General features: G+C 63.8%; 1 protein-coding gene across 2 annotated transcripts in view; it reads left to right on the forward strand.

The window, feature by feature from the left end:
* Osbpl5 (oxysterol binding protein like 5) overlaps window positions 1-17,263 on the forward strand; it is a 63,790-nt gene that overhangs the window by 10,645 nt on the left and 35,882 nt on the right. Inside the window, exon 1 of one of the 2 annotated variants that reach the window (XM_070009672.1) lies at window positions 4,776-4,873. The exons of the other annotated variant lie outside the window; for it this stretch is intronic. The gene's annotated coding sequence lies outside the window, so the exon portion shown is untranslated. Of the gene's footprint in view, window positions 1-4,775; window positions 4,874-17,263 lie in introns of those variants that run through there. 2 annotated transcript variants of the gene reach the window in all.

Consider the following 17,263-nt stretch of genomic DNA (forward strand, 5'->3'; position numbering starts at 1 on the left):
GGCCAGGGGTGAGGAGGGTGGGGGGGAGCAGGGCCTGGGATGAGGGCAGAGCCTGCTGGATGGACTGTCCCTCCAGAGGGGAGGGCGGCGGCTCTCCTGGGCCTCAGCTCCTGCGCCTCCCTGAGCGCCCACCTCCCTGGGACGGCCCCCCACGCCACCCAGGGCGTGGCACCAGCAGCAGCCCATGGCCCTCCCCAGACAGCAGCGGGAAAGGCCAGCTCAGATCCTCAGAAGCGAGTCCAGTCAGTCGCTCCTGGCAACCGCAAGCCGGGAGGGAAGCCGTGACACACCCACGGGACTCGCCCCACAGCGCCCAAGGAAGAACCACGTGATCCCACCCAGGCCACCTGCAGGGGCCTGAGGGCGGCCCCCAGAGGCATGCCCACCTCTGAACCCCGATGCCTGTGGAGCCCACCGTACATGGAAATCGAGTCATGAAGGGCTTTCCAGAAAACACACACACACTCTTGATTCTGCTGCTGGGTACTAAATATAGCAGTGGTGTCTGTATAAGGAAAAGGAGATAGAGATCTGAGCCAGGTGTAGTGTGCACTCCTGTAATCTCAGACCTGGAGACGAGAGAGCCAACGTAGGAGGATCACAAGTTGGAAGCCAGCCTGGGCTACATCGTGAGACCCTGCTTCAGAAAACAAAATACACACATACACACACGCACATACACACGCACGCACACACGCGCGCGCGCACACACACACACTCACACACACACACACACACACACACACCGTGCCATGTGAGGAGGGAGGCAGAGGCTGGAGTGCAGTGTCTCCACGCTTAGGAAGTTCCTCCCCTAGAGCTCCTGCAGCCTCAGGTCCCGGGGCCTCAGACTGTGGCCTGTAGAACTGTGGAGGAAACAGTTCCCAGGCTCTGGGCCCCCTGCCTTGTGGCAGGCTTGTGTTATGGTGACCCCAGGACACTCACACAGCCTGAGAGCAAGCGTGCTATGTCTGTCTGTACCTGCTGCACTCGCGCTCTGTGGCTGTGTGCTGTCTTGGGATGGACTTGCCCTCTTGGGAGTCGGTACTTACCAGTAAAACATAGTTCTATTTATTTTGAAACCACAACACCCCATGCATTTTGACTCGCACCAGGGAAGAATCTGTGTGTGTGTGTGTGTGTGTGTGTGTGTGTGTGTGTGTGTGTGTGTGTGTGTGTGCATGTATGTGCATACACGTGCGTGTTTGAGAGACTGAAGAGGTGAACTGGCAAGCTCTGTCCATGGCAGGGCATCAGGATGGGAAGAGAGGACACCACCCTGCAGGTGACCACAGAAGACAAACATGTCCACCTTGTCTGAGAAGAGGAGGAGGGGGGAGGAGGGGGAAGAGGAGGGGCTAAAGAACCATCTGGGGCCGTGGGTCCTCCCTGCTCTTCCTCCTCCAGCCCCTGTGGGCTCTGGGATAGGGAGGCCCTTGACTTCCTCCAGTGTCCCCTGACCAGGAGCGAGGAGGCCACTGCCTGTGGCTGGGACACGGGCAGGTGGAGCCACGGACCGCACCCGGCCACACCAGCCTGAGAGGCCGCCTCCCGCAAGCTGGCTATGAGGACATGGTTGGCACTTGTGGAAAGTGGAGGACATAGTGTCCAGGCTGAAGTGTTGTGTTTGTGTGTGTGTGTGCGCGCACGCGTGTGTGTGTGTGTGTGTGTGCACGCGTGCTCCTGCGTGGGCACATGTGTGTGTTACATCTTCCTACTTATCCATCCTCCTCTAGTCAGGGACTACAGGAAGGGTCTCAGATCAGGGGCGCCCTGGGGCCGGCAGGAAAGAAACAAGAGTCGCTTAGGAGAGGGGGTCCTGCTCACATCCAGCTGTGCCCCTTACTGACTGGGCCTCCGTTTCCTCATCCACCAAATGGGGATAAATCGTTGGTGCTGTGTGGGTGGCTGTGGGAGCCAGCAGTCCGGGAGAACCCCACCCAGGCTTGGCCCGGGACTTCTCCCCAACAGGCCACGCCTGCCTACTTCTGACCCAGTGGGCCTGGAGCCCCGAGGACGGGGTCTTTGGAGGCCTCTTCTCTGAGACAGGTCCAGGCATGCTCCTGGCACAGGAGGCAGCCAGGGCAGAGGGAGAGGCGGGGGCTCAGGGGGGTCTTCTCCCAGCCTGAGGGTCCTCTTCATCACCTACCACCGGCATCCTTTCAGCTGAGAACCTCTGTCCAGATGTGGCTTGGAATAGTCCCCACTCGAATGGACACACGCACACGTGGTGTCCACTTTCCAGGAAGGAAGCTGAGACCCAGAAAGAGCAAGCCGCCGGCTGCCCGTGGTGGAGCCGCTTTCCCGTGGGACTTGGAGGATTCAGAGACCTCCGCATCCCATGCAGCTGCTCCCCGTTAGGAAGCAGAGTCACGAGTCCCAGGAAAGATCAAGGAGTGGAAGGAGAGAAAGGAGGCCGAGGGCTCAGCTGGCCAGGCCAGGCTTTAGTCATAGCTGCAGGGGGGCTCCGTGGAGCACGGAGCAGGATCACAGAGACTGAGCAGGGAGTGGGGGTGGGGGGGGATCCATTCAAGGACGAGACCCTTCCTTGCAAGGCCTCCGTCCTGTTGATGTTGGCAGTCCTGCACTTTCAGACAAGGTCAGGGGTACAGTTTTCCTGGGAACCCGAAGGGCTCCCCCGGGGGGAGGGTGATCAGTGGGACACAGGAGCAATGAAGAGTTAGGAGAACAAAGCAGATTCCCTGCACTCCCAAGCCAGGCAAGAAGCAGCCAGGGCTGGCCTGACAAGACACCTGACACCGTGGCGGAGCCATCTGCCGGCATGGGCCTGCCTGGGACTGAGTTCTCATCTGCTGCTGGACAGTCTCAGCCCAGAGAGGGGTCCACCTCATCCAGACGCCAGGCCTTTCCCACCCCGGTGGGGGCCCTGTGACCTCTCTGGATGCCTTGGGACCTCTGTCCCCATCTGCGCTCCTTGAGGCCATCCAACCCCTATAACCTGCATCAAGGACAATTTTCCAAGTTTGGCCCCTGAGACCTGGCCCCAGGAGGCAGAAGCTTTGTTTTCTTTCTGGGTTCCCAGCGGACTACAGGGGGACCCCCCCCCAGTAATGCACCAGGCTCCTGGAAGCCACACCCAGCTTTGTTCTTGACTCTTAAGAGCAGACAGGTGACTGGTCCACCCCCCACCCCCCCAGCTGCACAGCCCATACCCAGCAAGCCTGCCATGGCTCTGGGCGTCTTGTCTGAGAGATTCTGCATCCCAAGGCCTCGCCACCAGGTGACTTGGGGGCTAGTTGGGCACAAGGCAGGTCCTGGCAAGGGGAGGGGGGTGAGAGAGAAGAGCAGGTTCAAGCAACCCACCTGCCTGGACCCTCTGATGAACCCTTGGACCTGGGCACACAACCAGTGGCAGGTGCTTCTGCCCCAAGCCAAACTCCAGCCCTGGTCTGCCTGGGTCAGCGTGGCCGAGGTGGGGCCCTGAGGGGGGAGAGGTTGGCCGGCTGGGGACAGAGCTCCTGTAAGTTGGGATCCACCGCTCTCAAGGCCTGGAAGAGGCCTGGCTGGGCAGCGAGCCCGCCTCGGTTCGCCCTCACGGCCTTGCACCGTGGCCCTACAGCCTCCCAGGCTCAGGGGCCGCCCTAGATGCATCCGCATAGCCTCGAACCCGGGAGCGGGGGCCTGCCTGGGGTGTAAGCAGGGGTGCTGGGGGCGGGCGGGAGGCCCTGCCAGGCCTGCTCCTGCTGTGCGGAAGGGCCCCACCTGCGGGTCCTGCCTGTGTCTGCAGGGCAGGCCTCCCTCCTAGGGTCCTTTAGAAATACAGTGAGGTCTTCGAGGTTCAGACGGACCCGCGGGGTCCAGCGCCCCAGGACCGGGGTCGGGGGCCCCGACCCACTGCCCGGTCCGCCCTCGGGGATGTCCCTTTGGGCGCGTGGATAGGGCAAGGGCCGGGGGCCCCAGCCCCGGAGGCCCTTGTGGCCTGCTCTCCTTCCCTGGAGTGAGAAACGGCGTGGGGGGCGCTGCGCTCAGCACGGGCCACTCCCAGCCACCCCCCCAGGCCCCCGGGATCGGCAGAGCACGCCTGCTGGGACGCGGGGCCCGCCTAGAGGTCCCGGGACGCCCGGTCCCCGACCTGCTCTCGCTGGGCGTCGGCCGGACCTCTTCCCTCCGCCCAGCCCTTCGGCTCCGCCCCGCGTCCTCGGCTCCGCCCCGCGTCCTCGGCTCCGCCCAGCCCCTCGGCTCCGCCCCGCCCCTCGGCTCCGCCCCGCCCCTCGGCTCCGCCCCGCCCCTCGGCTCCGCCCCCTGTCCCCGGCTCCGCCCCGCCCCTCGGCTCCGCCCCGTGTCCCCGGCTCCGCCCCGCCCCTCGGCTCCGCCCCGTGTCCCCGGCTCCTCCCGCTCTTCGGCTCCGCCCCGCGTCCTCGGCTCCGCCCCGTGTCACCGGCTCCGCCCCTCCCCTCGGCTCCGCCCCGCGTCCTCGGCTCCGCCCCTCCCCTCGGCTCCGCCCCGCCCCTCGGCTCCGCCCCGCCCCTCGGCTCCGCCCCGCGTCCTCGGCTCGGCTCCGCCCCTTTGGCTTCGTCGCGCTCCCTCGCCGCGCCTCCGTCCTTAGCCCCGCCCACCCACCGCCGTGCCCTCGCCCCGCCTCCCTCCTGCGCGCCGTTCCTCCTCCCTCCGCGATCTCTCCCGATCTCTCCCGCTTCCTCCCTCCCCCCGCCCCTCCCGGCCCCGCCTCCCTCCTCAGCCCCGCCCCTGGCCCCGCCCCGCCCCGCCCTGGCCCCGCCTCCCGCCAGCCCCGCCTCGCGCAGGGGGAACGGTCCTCTGGCATTTCCTGCAGCCCGCCCGGCCCGGCCCGGCCCGGCCCGGAGCACCGAGCCCGAGCACCGAGCGGGCGCGCACGCACGCGGCGCGGCGCGGCGCGGTAGGAACTGGGCCGCCGGGACGGGGCGGGGACGGGGACGGGGACAGGGCCGGGGCCGGGAGGCGACCGGGGAATGGACGGGGACGGGACGGGCGGGGAGGCCGGGGAGGGGACGCGGAGCAGGCCGGAGCGTCCAGCCGGCCTCCGGAACCGGCCACAGGGCTGGGCAGCCGGCTGGGGCCCGTGGACCCCCGCCCGGCCACGGCGTGGAGGGCGGGCTGCGGTGGGCGCAGCGGGGCCCGGCTCCGCGCTTGGCGGGGCCTAGGCCGGGGGGGGGCGGGGGGAGGGGGCGGGGACCGGGGGGACGGGGGTCCCGGGGGGCGGGGACCGGGGGGACGGGGGTCCCGGGGGGCGGGGGTCCCGGGGGGCGGGGGTCCCGGGGGGCGGGGGGTGCGCTGGCCGCCACAGGCCCTGGGTTGGAGGCGCCCCTCCTCCCGGCCAGCCAGACCCCGGAGGGGTGCGGGGAGGGCAGCGGGGCCGGCGGCCGCCTCCGGGTCTGAGGCCCCGCTGGAGTCGTGGCTCCCCGCGCCCTGCCTAGGGCCACACAGCCGGCTTGCCGGCCCCGAGGCTGCCCACAGCCTCCCTCCCCCCCCCTGACCCTCCGCCGGGCATTGTGGGAGGCTTGAGTGGCCAAGTCCTGTACGTGTGCTCGAGGTGGGATATGCCCGGGGAGGCCCGACCCTCCGCCCCCTAGACACAGGTTCTAGTACTTTCTACCTCTACCTCCCCTCCCCCAGCCAGCCAGCCAGCCCGCTGGTCTTCTGTCAGAAGTTGGCTCGTTAGGGCTCCCCCCCCAGACCGCAAGGAGGTCTTCTCCACCCTTGTCCGCCGAATGTCTTGCTAAAGTGGCCAATGAATTCCTCTTCTTAGGCTGGGGGAGGGGGTGCGGTCTCACCTTGATGCGCTGTCTACCAAATACCTAATGCGAATGTGTGTGTGAGCCCCAGGAGGCAGCTTCGCTGGCCAGAGGCGCAAGGGCCCAGAGACGCCCGCCTGGCCTTGGGCATGGATGCTATGTGTTTGGTCTGTCTGCTCCCAGTGGCTCCAGGTCCTCCTCTCCGTGTCTGTTCTTGACATCTGTCTGCCATGTTTGCCCCCACTTCCTTGTCCCGCTTCCTTGTTACTCCCGGGCCTTGCTGATCCCCGCGCTTGCTGGGGAGGGAGAAGAGCCAGGTGGGCTTTGCAGGTAGCAGCATCGAAGATGGCCTGGGGACCAGGCAAAGGCAGCTGGCTGTTCCCCTCAGGCCTGGGCTGGGGACCTACAGATCCATTGTCTGCCTGCACGCACACGTGCGGGGCAGGGCGGCAGGCGCTTTAACACAGGCTTCAGTGCCAAGGAGGCGAGCGCCGAGAGCCAGCGTCTGTCTGGTCTGTCTTGACAGGCTGTGTTTAGAGGAGATGACGAAGCAGCAGCTGATGGGCTGGGCCAGGATCCCTGACCGCAGCCCTGGGCCTGGGGTCCAGGGGACAGCTGCTCTGAGGCCGAACCCTGCTAATACACCCCGAATGTCAGAGGTTCACTCCACGGGCCCAAAGTGGACCCGGAATAGACCAAGTCTAAAGTTGCTGCCTTAGGCTCTTGGCAGATGGACACCACACTCAACCCCCCAGTTCCCCTCCCCCACTTAATTGTCTTCTCCAGGGAGAGAATGTCTCTCTCTCTCTCTCCTGAAGCCGGGGGTCTGAAGGGTCTGCCTGTGTCCTCTCTGGCAGCTGTGTTTTGGGAATGTGTGCCCTCTGTGAACCCCATCACCGAGCCTTGTGCCACACAGGGCACTCGGTTGAGAGATGACCCAAAGTGACCCCTCCCATGTCCACTCTTTATCTGAGAGACGGGAAGTTTGGGTTCTCAGTGCAGCCAAAAGTCCGGCACAGAGGGGCCAAGACCCAGGACCCACCACACCGGAAGGTGATGGAACAGCCTGTGTGCTGCTTGCAGGGTCCACCCGGGACCCAGGGGAGCCCCCTTGGGTGTTGGGAGATGCAGACCGGAGCCCTGGCATCCTGACGGGCAGCTGACGCACCTGCCCTGGTGCACTGGTGGCTGCCACAAAGGGCATCCAGGACCTCTGAGGACTTGAAGGAGGTGGTGGCCCCGGGCTGTTCCTGGGGGCGGGGCGGGGAGGGGAGGGTCACGCGTGGAGGACTTGGACTTCGGGAGGTGCTCTCAGCTGCACAGCTGTTGCAAGCCAGAGCCCCGGAGGCATGCGGCGGGCAGGAGGTTGCGTTGTGCTGCGGCGGAGCTGAGGGGAGTGGGCACCGTCTCCGGGTTGAACTTGTGATGCCATGGAGGGAACAGAAAAGTAGAGTGGCCCTCAGCTTGGAGTTCTTTGACTACAGTGTTAACTGCGAGTTTTATGATATCAAGATGTGTGGGATTCACAAGGTGCCAGCGGCACACACCTGTAAGAGGCTGAGATCCGAGGATCACCTTTTGATGCCAACCAGGCAGGAAAGTCCATGAGACTTTTGTCTCCAATTAACCAGTGAAAAGCTGGAAGTGGAGCTGTGGTTCAAGTGGTAAAGCATCAGCCTTGAACAACAACAACAAACTCAGAATGTGTTTTTTTTTTGGGGGGTGGGGGGAGTCTGGTCGTGGGGCCTGAATTCTGGGCCTGGGCGCTGGCCCTCAGCTCTTCAGCTCAAGGCTAGTGCTCTACCACTTGAGCCACAGCGCCACTTCTGGCTTTTTTCTTTTTGCTTACGTGGTGCTGAGGAATCGAACCCAAGGCCTCAAGGCATGCAAGGCAAGCGCTCTACCACTGAGCCACCTTCCCAGCCCCAAACTCAGAATGTGGGACTGGCTGGATTTTCCTGGGGACCCCTGGGACAGTAGCACTGGCTCCTGGGACAAGCGGGGAACTTGACTCCTGATCCATTGGGAGGCTCAGGGGTCATCCAGCCCGGCCGCTGGCCAGTGGAGCCTTACCAAGCCCGGCAAGCCACCAAACCAGTCAGAGCCCAGCCCTGCTGCCCGGGACGGGAGCTGTGCTGACACCCAGAGGGCCCTTGAGGCACATTTCAGGGCCGCCCAGACTGAGAGCAAATGCTTTGCCTCACATGCAATGCTAACCTCAAGCCTGGCCTCCCTGCAGACTGGGCCTCTCTGCCCTCTCCCTGCCCAGCTCTGGTGTAAAGCAGGGCATTTGCACAGGCTGCCATCCAGCCCCACCTAGCCTTTCCCCAGTCAGCAGCCACCTGGTCTACAAAATGCAAGCCCAATTGGGAGTGTGGCTCGGTGGTGGGACTTGTGCCTAGACTCTGTGAGGTCCTGGGTTCCATTCCAGCACCACAAAAATGTGTGTGTGGGTGTGGGTGTGTGTAGCCCTTCATCGTTCACCATGACTACAAGGCCCTAAGTGCTCTGGTCTGAGGGTTCCAGCCCCAGACTCTAAGCCTGTGCGGGGCTGTCAGGGAAAGCTGCAGAGGTGGTGGACTGAGATCAGCTGGCCCAGCCTCCTCCCCCACCCGTCTGCTTCGTGGAGGAGGGGGTTGGAGAACTGGCTCTGGTCATTTCTGAACTGGGAATGGGGCTGCTGAGTGGCCTGAGCTCGGGGGACACGTGACCTTGGTGGGTGCAAGCGGCCTGTGCCTACAAGTGTCACTTCTCAGTCTGGCTGGCCTGAGGCCAGACGAAAGGGGAAGTTAAGGTTCAACAGTGACCACTTAGGAAGCTTAAATGAACAGGATTCGGGGGATGCCCGTCTTGCAGGCTGCTGGCCAGGCTGCCCCTGGGCCTGCGTGGAGCCGCTCTCCTTTGGTCTCCTTGATACAGAAGTTTGGTCCACCACAGGCGGTGCTCCCAGGAGGGGAGGGCCGGCTGACCCCCGGGCTCCTGGACCCAGTGGGGGAAGCACCCATGGGTCCCTTGCACTCAGCGTGTGGGGGGCATGTGTCAGCCCCTTGGCAAGGCACCGGGATTGATCGGTGTGCCACCTGTTGGAGTAAATATGGTGAGGGGGACCTATAGCGCCTTTGGGCCGGTGAGGCTTTTGGTGCCCAACTATTAGAGTAAATGTGACAGTTGATTAAAGGCCACTGTCTCTGGGGTCCACGCAGTGGACTGGGCTTGTAGCCTGCGGTGGCAGGCCTCCTGCGCCTCTTCTGTTGGCTTTTGGGAGGGATATGGGCAGAGAGTGTGGATCACCGGAGTTCCAGTGGCACTTGTGGTGATGCCCACACACCATGCCCGCAGGGGTCCCTGCGTGCCCACTGGGGTGAGTGCAGGGCAGGTGCTGGAGGTCATTAGCGCAGAGCTGGCCTGGGTAGCCGTTTTTATTTGTGGGCTACGAGTAAGATGGCTCCCACTGGCACCCCACCTGCCCTTCAGAGGTAAGAGGGGAGCGAGGAGCCTCCCAGGCTGTTGGGGCTCCCTGGGCCATGGCTGGTGGCCAAAACTGCCTCCTCAGGGAGCTGGGGCTGGCCGCAGAGCGCAGGACAGAGGGGAAGGGCGGCCGGATTCCTTGTCTTGTTGTTTTTTTTTTTTGGTCCAGTTGTGGGGCCTGAACTCTGGGCCTGGGCGCTGTCCCTCAGCTCTTTAGCTCAAGGCTAGCGCTCTACCACTTGAGCCACAGTGCCACTTCTGGCTTTTTTCTTTTTGCTTATGTGGTGCTGAGGAATCGAACCCAGGGCCTCAGGCATGCAAGGCAAGCGCTCTACCACTGAACCACCTTCCCAGCCCCCGGATTCCTTGTCTTGTGACCAGCTTCCCCCCTGGCTGTGGCAGGCGGTCACTCAGTCCAGTGGGATTCAGGCCCACCAGTGGCAGGGCCAGGGTGGGCAGGCACCAGGGTGGGCAGGGCCAGGGTGAGCAGGGCCAGGGTGGGCAGGCGCCAGGGTGGGCAGGGCCAGGGTGGGCAGGCACCAGGGTGGGCAGGCACCAGGGTAGGCAGGCGCCAGGGTGGGCAGGGCCAGGTGGGCAGGGCCAGGGTGGGCAGGCGCCAGGGTGGGCAGGGCCAGGTGGGCAGGGCCAGGGTGGGCAGGCGCCAGGGTGGGCAGGCGCCAGGATAGGCAGGCGCCAGGGTGGGCAGGGCCAGGTGGGCAGGGCCAGGGTGGGCAGGCGCCAGGGTGGGCAGGCACCAGGGTGGGCAGGGCCAGGGTGGGCAGGCGCCAGGGTGGGCAGGCACCAGGGTGGGCAGGGCCAGGGTGGGCAGGCACCAGGGTGGGCGGGGCCAGGGTGGGCAGGCACCCTGGTCCTGCAGCGAGGCCCTTCTCCCCTGCTGGCTGAGCCCGCGGGGGGGGAGGGGCGTCCGTTCTGGGCTTCCTGCCTGCCACTGGGCACAGAGATGGGTCACATAGGCCATCAGGCCCCAGGCAACCTCCCCTGAGGGAGGCCTGGCCAAGGAAGAGATACTGGGCCAGGGAGGCCCTTTTTCCACCAAGCTTCTCCTTCCTGTCCTCCACTGTCCAGGCTGGCAGCCAGCCCCTGAGCAGAGTGCCCAGCCCACGGCTGCCCGGCCTCTGCTCAGAGACCCGCTCAGCCACGCCCTCTGCCGCGGGCCTTGGCTTCTGCCCCAACCTGTCCCCAGCTGTCTCCTCCTTGGGCTGACCCCAACCTTTAGAGGGACCGTGAGTCCAGCGTAAACATTCACTTGGGCCTGGGCTCCTGGGGCCTGGGCACTGCACCTGCAGAGTGCATGGTATCCTTGCATGAAACAGGACCGGTGACGTTCCTGGCCCTGGGCCTGAGGGGCCTCTCCCCGCCTCCAGCCAGCCCCTTGGTTAAGAGCCACACCTCTTTGGCCTGGGCCCAGGAGCTGGGTATCAAAGCAGTGAAAGCCTGGGTCCTGCCTCCTGGGAGACCTGGCCCTAGAAGGCCCCACCTGACCTTCCTTTCCTCCCACAGCCTGGCTGCCCAGCCCTGGGCAGGGTGCCCATTGGCAGGATGGTCAGCTCCAGGTACAGGGCTCCCTAAGCTGAGGGGATGAGATGGAGAGCCAAGGGCGGAAATGCCATTCCTCTCTGGGCCTCAGTTTCTCTACCTTTGAGGTGCCCCCACCTCTGGCACACCCTGCCCCCAGCAGCAGGTCCTGGAGCTCCTGCTTACAGCAACCCCAAGTGGCAGCCTAGACGGCAACGTGGGACCTCCAGAGCCCTTCTCCTTACCCGGGGTGCCCGGCCCACCGCGCCCCTTCAGCCAGTGTTCTCTATTTTTGTGTTGGTTCTGGGGCTTGAACTCAGGACCTGGGTGCTGTCTGTCCCTTGGCTTTTTCACTCAAGGTTAACGTCTACCACTTGAGCCCTAGCTCTCCTAGCTTTTTGCTGGTGGTAAGAGTCTCACAGGCTTTCAGCCCAGGCTGGCTGCCATCCTCAGATCTCAGCCTCCTGAGTAGCTAGGATGGCAGGCGTGAGCCACCGGCGTGCTTGAATCCTGTTATGTATCTCGACAGCTCACGGCAAGTTTCATGCAGAGGAAAGTTTCCACTGATTTTCGGGAGTGTGGATCTGCCTCCCCCCCCCTCTTTCTCACATCCACATGGGAGGCTTGGGGAGCTCTGTGCTGCTGAGCGCGACCCTGCAGTGGATGCTCCTGCGGCTGGAGCTGCGCCCACTTGCTTTCCCATGGGGCTCTACCTGCTGCTGCCCTGCATCCCGCAGCCAGGCCCAGGAGAGGACGGGACCCACCCAGAAAGCAGGCTCGGCCTCCACGCGCTGCCGGGGCGTCCTGACCTCGCGGGCAGGGCAGGGGGACGGCCGGCTTTGAAGCTGGTCCTCGCCCACGGCAGCTCCCTGTGGGTTTCCACTTTGGGGCTGGCTCCAGGAGGAGAGTGTGGGCTGAGGCTGCCGCGAGGCCTAGATTCTGCCCCGGAATAGCAGAGTCCTCAAGTGACGGGTCCCTGAAAAGCAGGTTCCCTGAAGGGCAGGCAAGGCCGCCGGGAGGGGCCGGCGCTTGTCCACAGGTGCAAACCGGTGCAGGGAGAGGTCACCTTGACCTGACAAGGTGAGCGCCAGCCGCGTGTGGAGGCGCTGGGGACGGGGCCTGGCTGCCGGTCCCCTCTGCATGGTCATCTTGCTGGCCGGGCCAGTGAGCTTCCCTGAAGGTTATTGGAGGTCAGGGAACACAGGTGATCCTTGGGGGTGACTGGCACCGATGGGCAGCCTCTGTGAGCCCCAGCGGGCGCTGTGAAAACCCATGGTGGTCGTGGTCCAGGCGCTGGCCATCCCTGCTGATGGACCCCTTCCCCCCATGCTTACCCCACTGCTGGACCCCTTCCTGCCATGCTTACCCCACTGCTGGAACTCCCCCTCCCTTATCCCACTGCTGGAGCTCCCCCCCCCCTTATCCCACTGCTGGAACTCCCCCCCTTATCCCACTGCTGGAACTCACCCCCCTTATCCCACTGCTGGAACTCATCCCCCTTATCCCACTGCTGGAACTCACCCCCACTTTATCTCACTTCTGGAACTCCCCCCTCCCTTACCCCACTGCTGGAACTCCCCCCCCCTTACCCCACTGCTGGAGCTCCCCCCCCTTACCCCACTGCTGGAGCTCCCCCCCCTTACCCCACTGCTGGAGCTCCCCCCCCTTATCCCACTGCTGGAGCTCCCCCCCTTATCCCACTGCTGGAACTCCCCCCCCTTACCCCACTGCTGGAACTCCCCCCCCTTACCCCACTGCTGGAACTCCCCCCCCTTACCCCACTGCTGGAGCTCCCCCCCCCTTATCCCACTGCTGGAACTCCCCCCCTTATCCCACTGCTGGAACTCCCCCCCCCTTATCCCACTGCTGGAACTCCCCCCCTTATCCCACTGCTGGAACTCCCCCCCTTATCCCACTGCTGGAACTCACCCCCCTTATCCCACTGCTGGAACTCCCCCCCCCTTATCCCACTGCTGGAACTCCCCCCCTTATCCCACTGCTGGAACTCCCCCCCCTTACCCCACTGCTGGAGCTCCCCCCTCCCTTACCCCACTGCTGGAGCTCCCCCCCTTATCCCACTGCTGGAGCTCCCCCCCTTACCCCACTGCTGGAACTCCCCCCCCTTATCCCACTACTGGAGCTCCCCCCCTTATCCCACTGCTGGAACTCCCCCTCCCTTACCCCACTGCTGGAGCTCCTCCCCTTACCCCACTGCTGGAGCTCCCCCCCCTTACTCCACTGCTGGAACTCCCCCCTCCCTTACCCCACTGCTGGAGCTCCCCCCTTACCCCACTGCTGGAGCTCCTCCCCTTACCCCACTGCTGGAGCTCCCCCCCCTTACCCCACTGCTGGAGCTCCCCCCCCTTACCCCACTGCTGGAGCTCCCCCCCTTACCCCACTGCTGGAGCTCCCCCCCCCTTACCCCACTGCTGGAACTCCCCCCCCTTATCCCACTGCTGGAACTCTCCCCCCTTACCCCACTGCTGGAACTCCCCCCCATTTTATCTCACTTCTGGAACTCCCCCCCCCCATCCCACTGCTGGGCCCCACTCATCCCACTGCTGGGACTCCTCTGTTTACCCTCCTGCTGGGACCCATCCTCCCCCCCCCATCTCACCCCAGCCAGCTCTTTCCCACCCAGCCTCTCCCTCCGTGGGCAGCACCTTCAGCTGGCGCCACTGCCCTGGGAGAACGTTGGTGGACACAGCAGGAGCAGCTTCCCCTCCAGCTTCTCTGGAGATCAGAGGAGAGGGAGAAGAGGGTGAGGAGCCAGAACACCAGGCAGTGTCTGCCCTCTGTCCTCACAGAGGCCTTCCCTAGCTGGAAGCCCAGTGTCCCCAAGTGACTGACCTGGCTGGTCAGTCAGGGAGTGGTGTGGTGGTTAGGACCCGGGTCAGCAGATGGTGGGTGCTCCAGTCCCCCCACTGTGTGGTCCGGAATCACTCCCTGAAGTTCTGGGCCTCAGTTTACTCATCTCTGAAATGAGCCGTCAAGCCAACAGCATTGTGGGGTGCCACGGGGACTGGGCAAGGGCCTGAGCCAGGATGCGGCGCTCATAACCCGTGGCCCTGGGTCTGTGGAGGTGGCATGAGCACCGGGCGCCGGTGGCTCACGCTGTCATCCTGGCTACTCAGGTGGCTGAGATCTGAGGGTCGCGGTTCAAAGCCAGCCTGGCAGGAAAGTTCATGAGACTTATCTCCGATTAACCACCCAAAAAACCCAGAAGCAGAGGTGGTATGGCTCAAGTGGTAGAGTGCCAGACTTAAGTGGAAAAGCCAAGTGAGAGGAAGTGGCGCTGTGGCTTCAGCCTTGAGCTGAAGAGCTGAGGGACAGCACCCAGGCCCAGAGTTCAGGCCCCACGACCGGACCCCAAAAAAAAAACAAAAAACAAAAGCCAAGTGAGCGTGTGAAGCCCTAAGTGCAAGCCTCAGGACTGGCAAAAATAAGTAGATAGATACTGTGAGATATTTAAACACAAACCAGAAGCAAACCAAATAATTCAGTTTGTCCTGAAAGCTCAGAGCCAGGAAGCGCCTCGGGTCCCTGGGCCGGGAGCTGCCGTCCTGGCTTCCCAAGTGGATGCTCCCAGACATGTCTGGGGGCCTCATAAACAAACCCGCTCCTGTGGCTGGAGCCACAGACAGCCCAGCCGCACCCTCTCCCAGCACAGCATTTCAGAGCTGCATAAAACCTGGAGAGACGCGCCCGCAGCCTCTGTGAGTCCTTTCATCCGTGGCTCCCAGCACCTGGGCCTCGTTTGTTTTCTTGGCAGAGGGGACAGAAATCACAGTTGATCTTCGTCCTGTGGAAGGATGTTTGTTTGTTTTCCTGCCCTCTGGAGCCAATTCTGCAGCCAGGTCTCTGAGCCCACCTACGTGGCGCTCCTCTGAGGGCTGGGTGGTACAGAGAGCCCTGGAAGGGGCCAGAGCCTCCCGGGGTTTCTCCTGAGTCCCGTGGGGCCCCGCCTACTACCTCTGTCCATCCGTCTTCAGGAGGGTCTGGGCGCCTCCCACCTGAGCCCTGCAGGATGCAGGTGGGCCCCCTAGAAGTGACTGACCGTGCTGAATTTTCTTCACTCTTCCTTTTTCCTCATTTTTTATTAGCATCAGTTAGTTGTATGAGGATTCATTTTGATATGTCCATATTTGCATATGCTAAACCTTCTCCGTCACTCTCCCTCATCCTCTCCCCCTTATTTTGTTAATTGAAAACACACTAAAAACTTGACTGGGCATGGTGACTCACACCTGTAATCCTGGCCACTCTGGTGGGAGGCAGAGGTCAGGCGGACCATAGGTTGAGGCCAGTCAGAAGACCCCCCCCCATCCCCACCAGCAGCTAGGTGTGGTTGTGTGTGGCTGTTTTCCAACCAGTGCGGGAAGTGCGGAAGATGATGGTTGAGGCTGCCCTGGGGCTAAACACCTCTAGGTCCTATCTCCGGTCAGGCCCCGGCTCACACCTGTAATCTTATTACTCGGGAGGCTGCTGGAGGATCCCGGCTGAAGGCTGAAGGTGGCTTGGCACACGCTGGTGATCCCTTTGCAGCCAGCAGCCCCGTGTGGTGGCCTGTGCCTGTCGTCCGGTTCTGCGAAGGGCGGGCTCACAGATGGCGGCTCTGCAGACCCCATCTCAACCGCCGTGGTGGTAGGAAGCATGGTCTAGGCCAGCTGGGCCCTATCTCAAAAATAACCAGAGGAGCCAGGTGCCCGTGGCTCCCACCATGGGCGGTCAGGGCGAACCCTAGCCCTGCCTCTTCATGAATGCACCCCAAATAGGACTCCGAATATTGTGCATTTGGACGCAGCAGTGGGTGGCCTGCTGGGGGAGTGTGGAGTGGGGCTGGGGGGGTCCTCCCCCACGTCTGAGGGCTGGGAGGGGCGTCCATCTTCTCTCCCAGTGACAGCATCAGGGTCCTGGTTAGTGCTTTCCAAATGGCTGCGTCTGGAGCCTGGAGGGCTGCCACTGCAGGTGACCGCTGGCCTTCCTGCCCCGCGGGGCCTGACCTACCCGCTCAGCCTCTGGCTGCTGGCTGGTGACCACATCGCTCCAGGTGGACCCCTCCTCACACTCGTCACTCCCCAGGTCTGCGTCTCCTCTAAGGAGTCGGCCGCCTGACTCCAGTGCCACCTGCCCTTTCCTCCCAGTGACAACCGTGGGAAGTCAGGACTGGGGGAGCACAGCTCCTCCCTCTGTGCCAGGGAGGGCTGCCGGGCAGAGGCCAGTGCTCCTCACCCGAGGGACGTGGGCAAGAGCCCGGCATGGCCCACCCCGCTGGCAGAACCGCCTGGCAGACAGAGCGGAAGCTCTGGGACTCGGGCGTCACTCTCCTCAGCCCTGCGCAGATGACAAGCAAAGAGCCACCACCCCGCCACGAGTGGGCAGCGAGCCGGGAGCCGGACGGGTGTGGCCGCCGGGGAGATGGCTGTGGGAGGGGTGAGTCCTGCTGTCCCTGCACGGGGCGCGGGCCTCGGGCTCCGCATCTGAGGACAGAAGGTTGGGCTCTGTGTCTCCTGGACACCAGCCTGCTGCGCCTGGCTTGTAGGCTGCGCTGGTTGGCCATGTTGGACTTGTGGTCAGGCCCACAAGTTGATGCCATGCCCCCTCCAGATCCCCGGCTCCTCCCTGAGGTTTGGGCTCTGGGCCTCTTCCAGACCAGGGGACAGGAACAGCTGTACTGCATCGGCCATGTTTACCTGTTTACCTGGGAAACTAGACAAGGTCTAAAAGCCATGGCGAGCCTGCTCCCGGGCTCAGGGTTCTGCTCAGCCAGCAGCTCCTCAGAGCTGCCCCACCGAGGAGCCTTGCCCTGCAGCCCCCGCCCGGGCCCCGGGCGGCACCGGCCCCCCAAGAAGCCCCGGCCCCCTAACCTGTGCGCGCGTGTGAGTCCTTGTGTGTGTCTGTGCGCGTCTGTGGCTCCAACGTGTATCGGTATGCATGTTCCAGACCGGAAGGCTGCTGGGACCTGGCCTTGGTGGCACTTGTCTGGGAAGCTAGTGAGGACCCCGTGTGATCCCGTCAGGCCTCACTGCACCCCACACTCCACGTCTGTTTCCACGTCACCTGCTGCTCACGAGGCCACGGCTGTGCTGCTCCGGGACGTGTCATTGCAGAGTGTGACCAACCTGTCAGCCAACAACCAAATTTAGGTCTGAGAGCATTGAGGACAGCGAGTTTTGTCACCTCTCCTCAGGAGTCACTTCCTAGCCCTGGTGGCCCTGGCTGGGGTCCCCAGGTCCCTCTGCACCCCTCTCCATGCCTGAGCTCTAGTGACGGGGCCTGGGCATCCCCCACATCTCCCGGCCTGGCCTGGCCCTCCTGCCCTCTGGGACTCCAGGCCGAGGACCATGGAGAGAGGCTGTGGTCCCTGTCCCTCAGGATGTGCAGCGGCCTAGGTCCTGGGGTGCAGGTGATGGGGGGAACGACTGGGTTCTGCACGCAGCATGACCTTCCTGGGGAGTCTCTGGCCCCCAAGGCCCCCGTGGGTTCCTCAGCATGGGTCCCTCCAAACCCTGCCGAGGGTCCTCTCTGAA

Source organism: Dipodomys merriami, unplaced genomic scaffold, assembly GCF_024711535.1.
Source record: "Dipodomys merriami isolate MVZ:Mamm:240054 unplaced genomic scaffold, mDipMer1.0.p SCAF_78, whole genome shotgun sequence".
NCBI lineage: Eukaryota > Metazoa > Chordata > Mammalia > Rodentia > Heteromyidae > Dipodomys > Dipodomys merriami.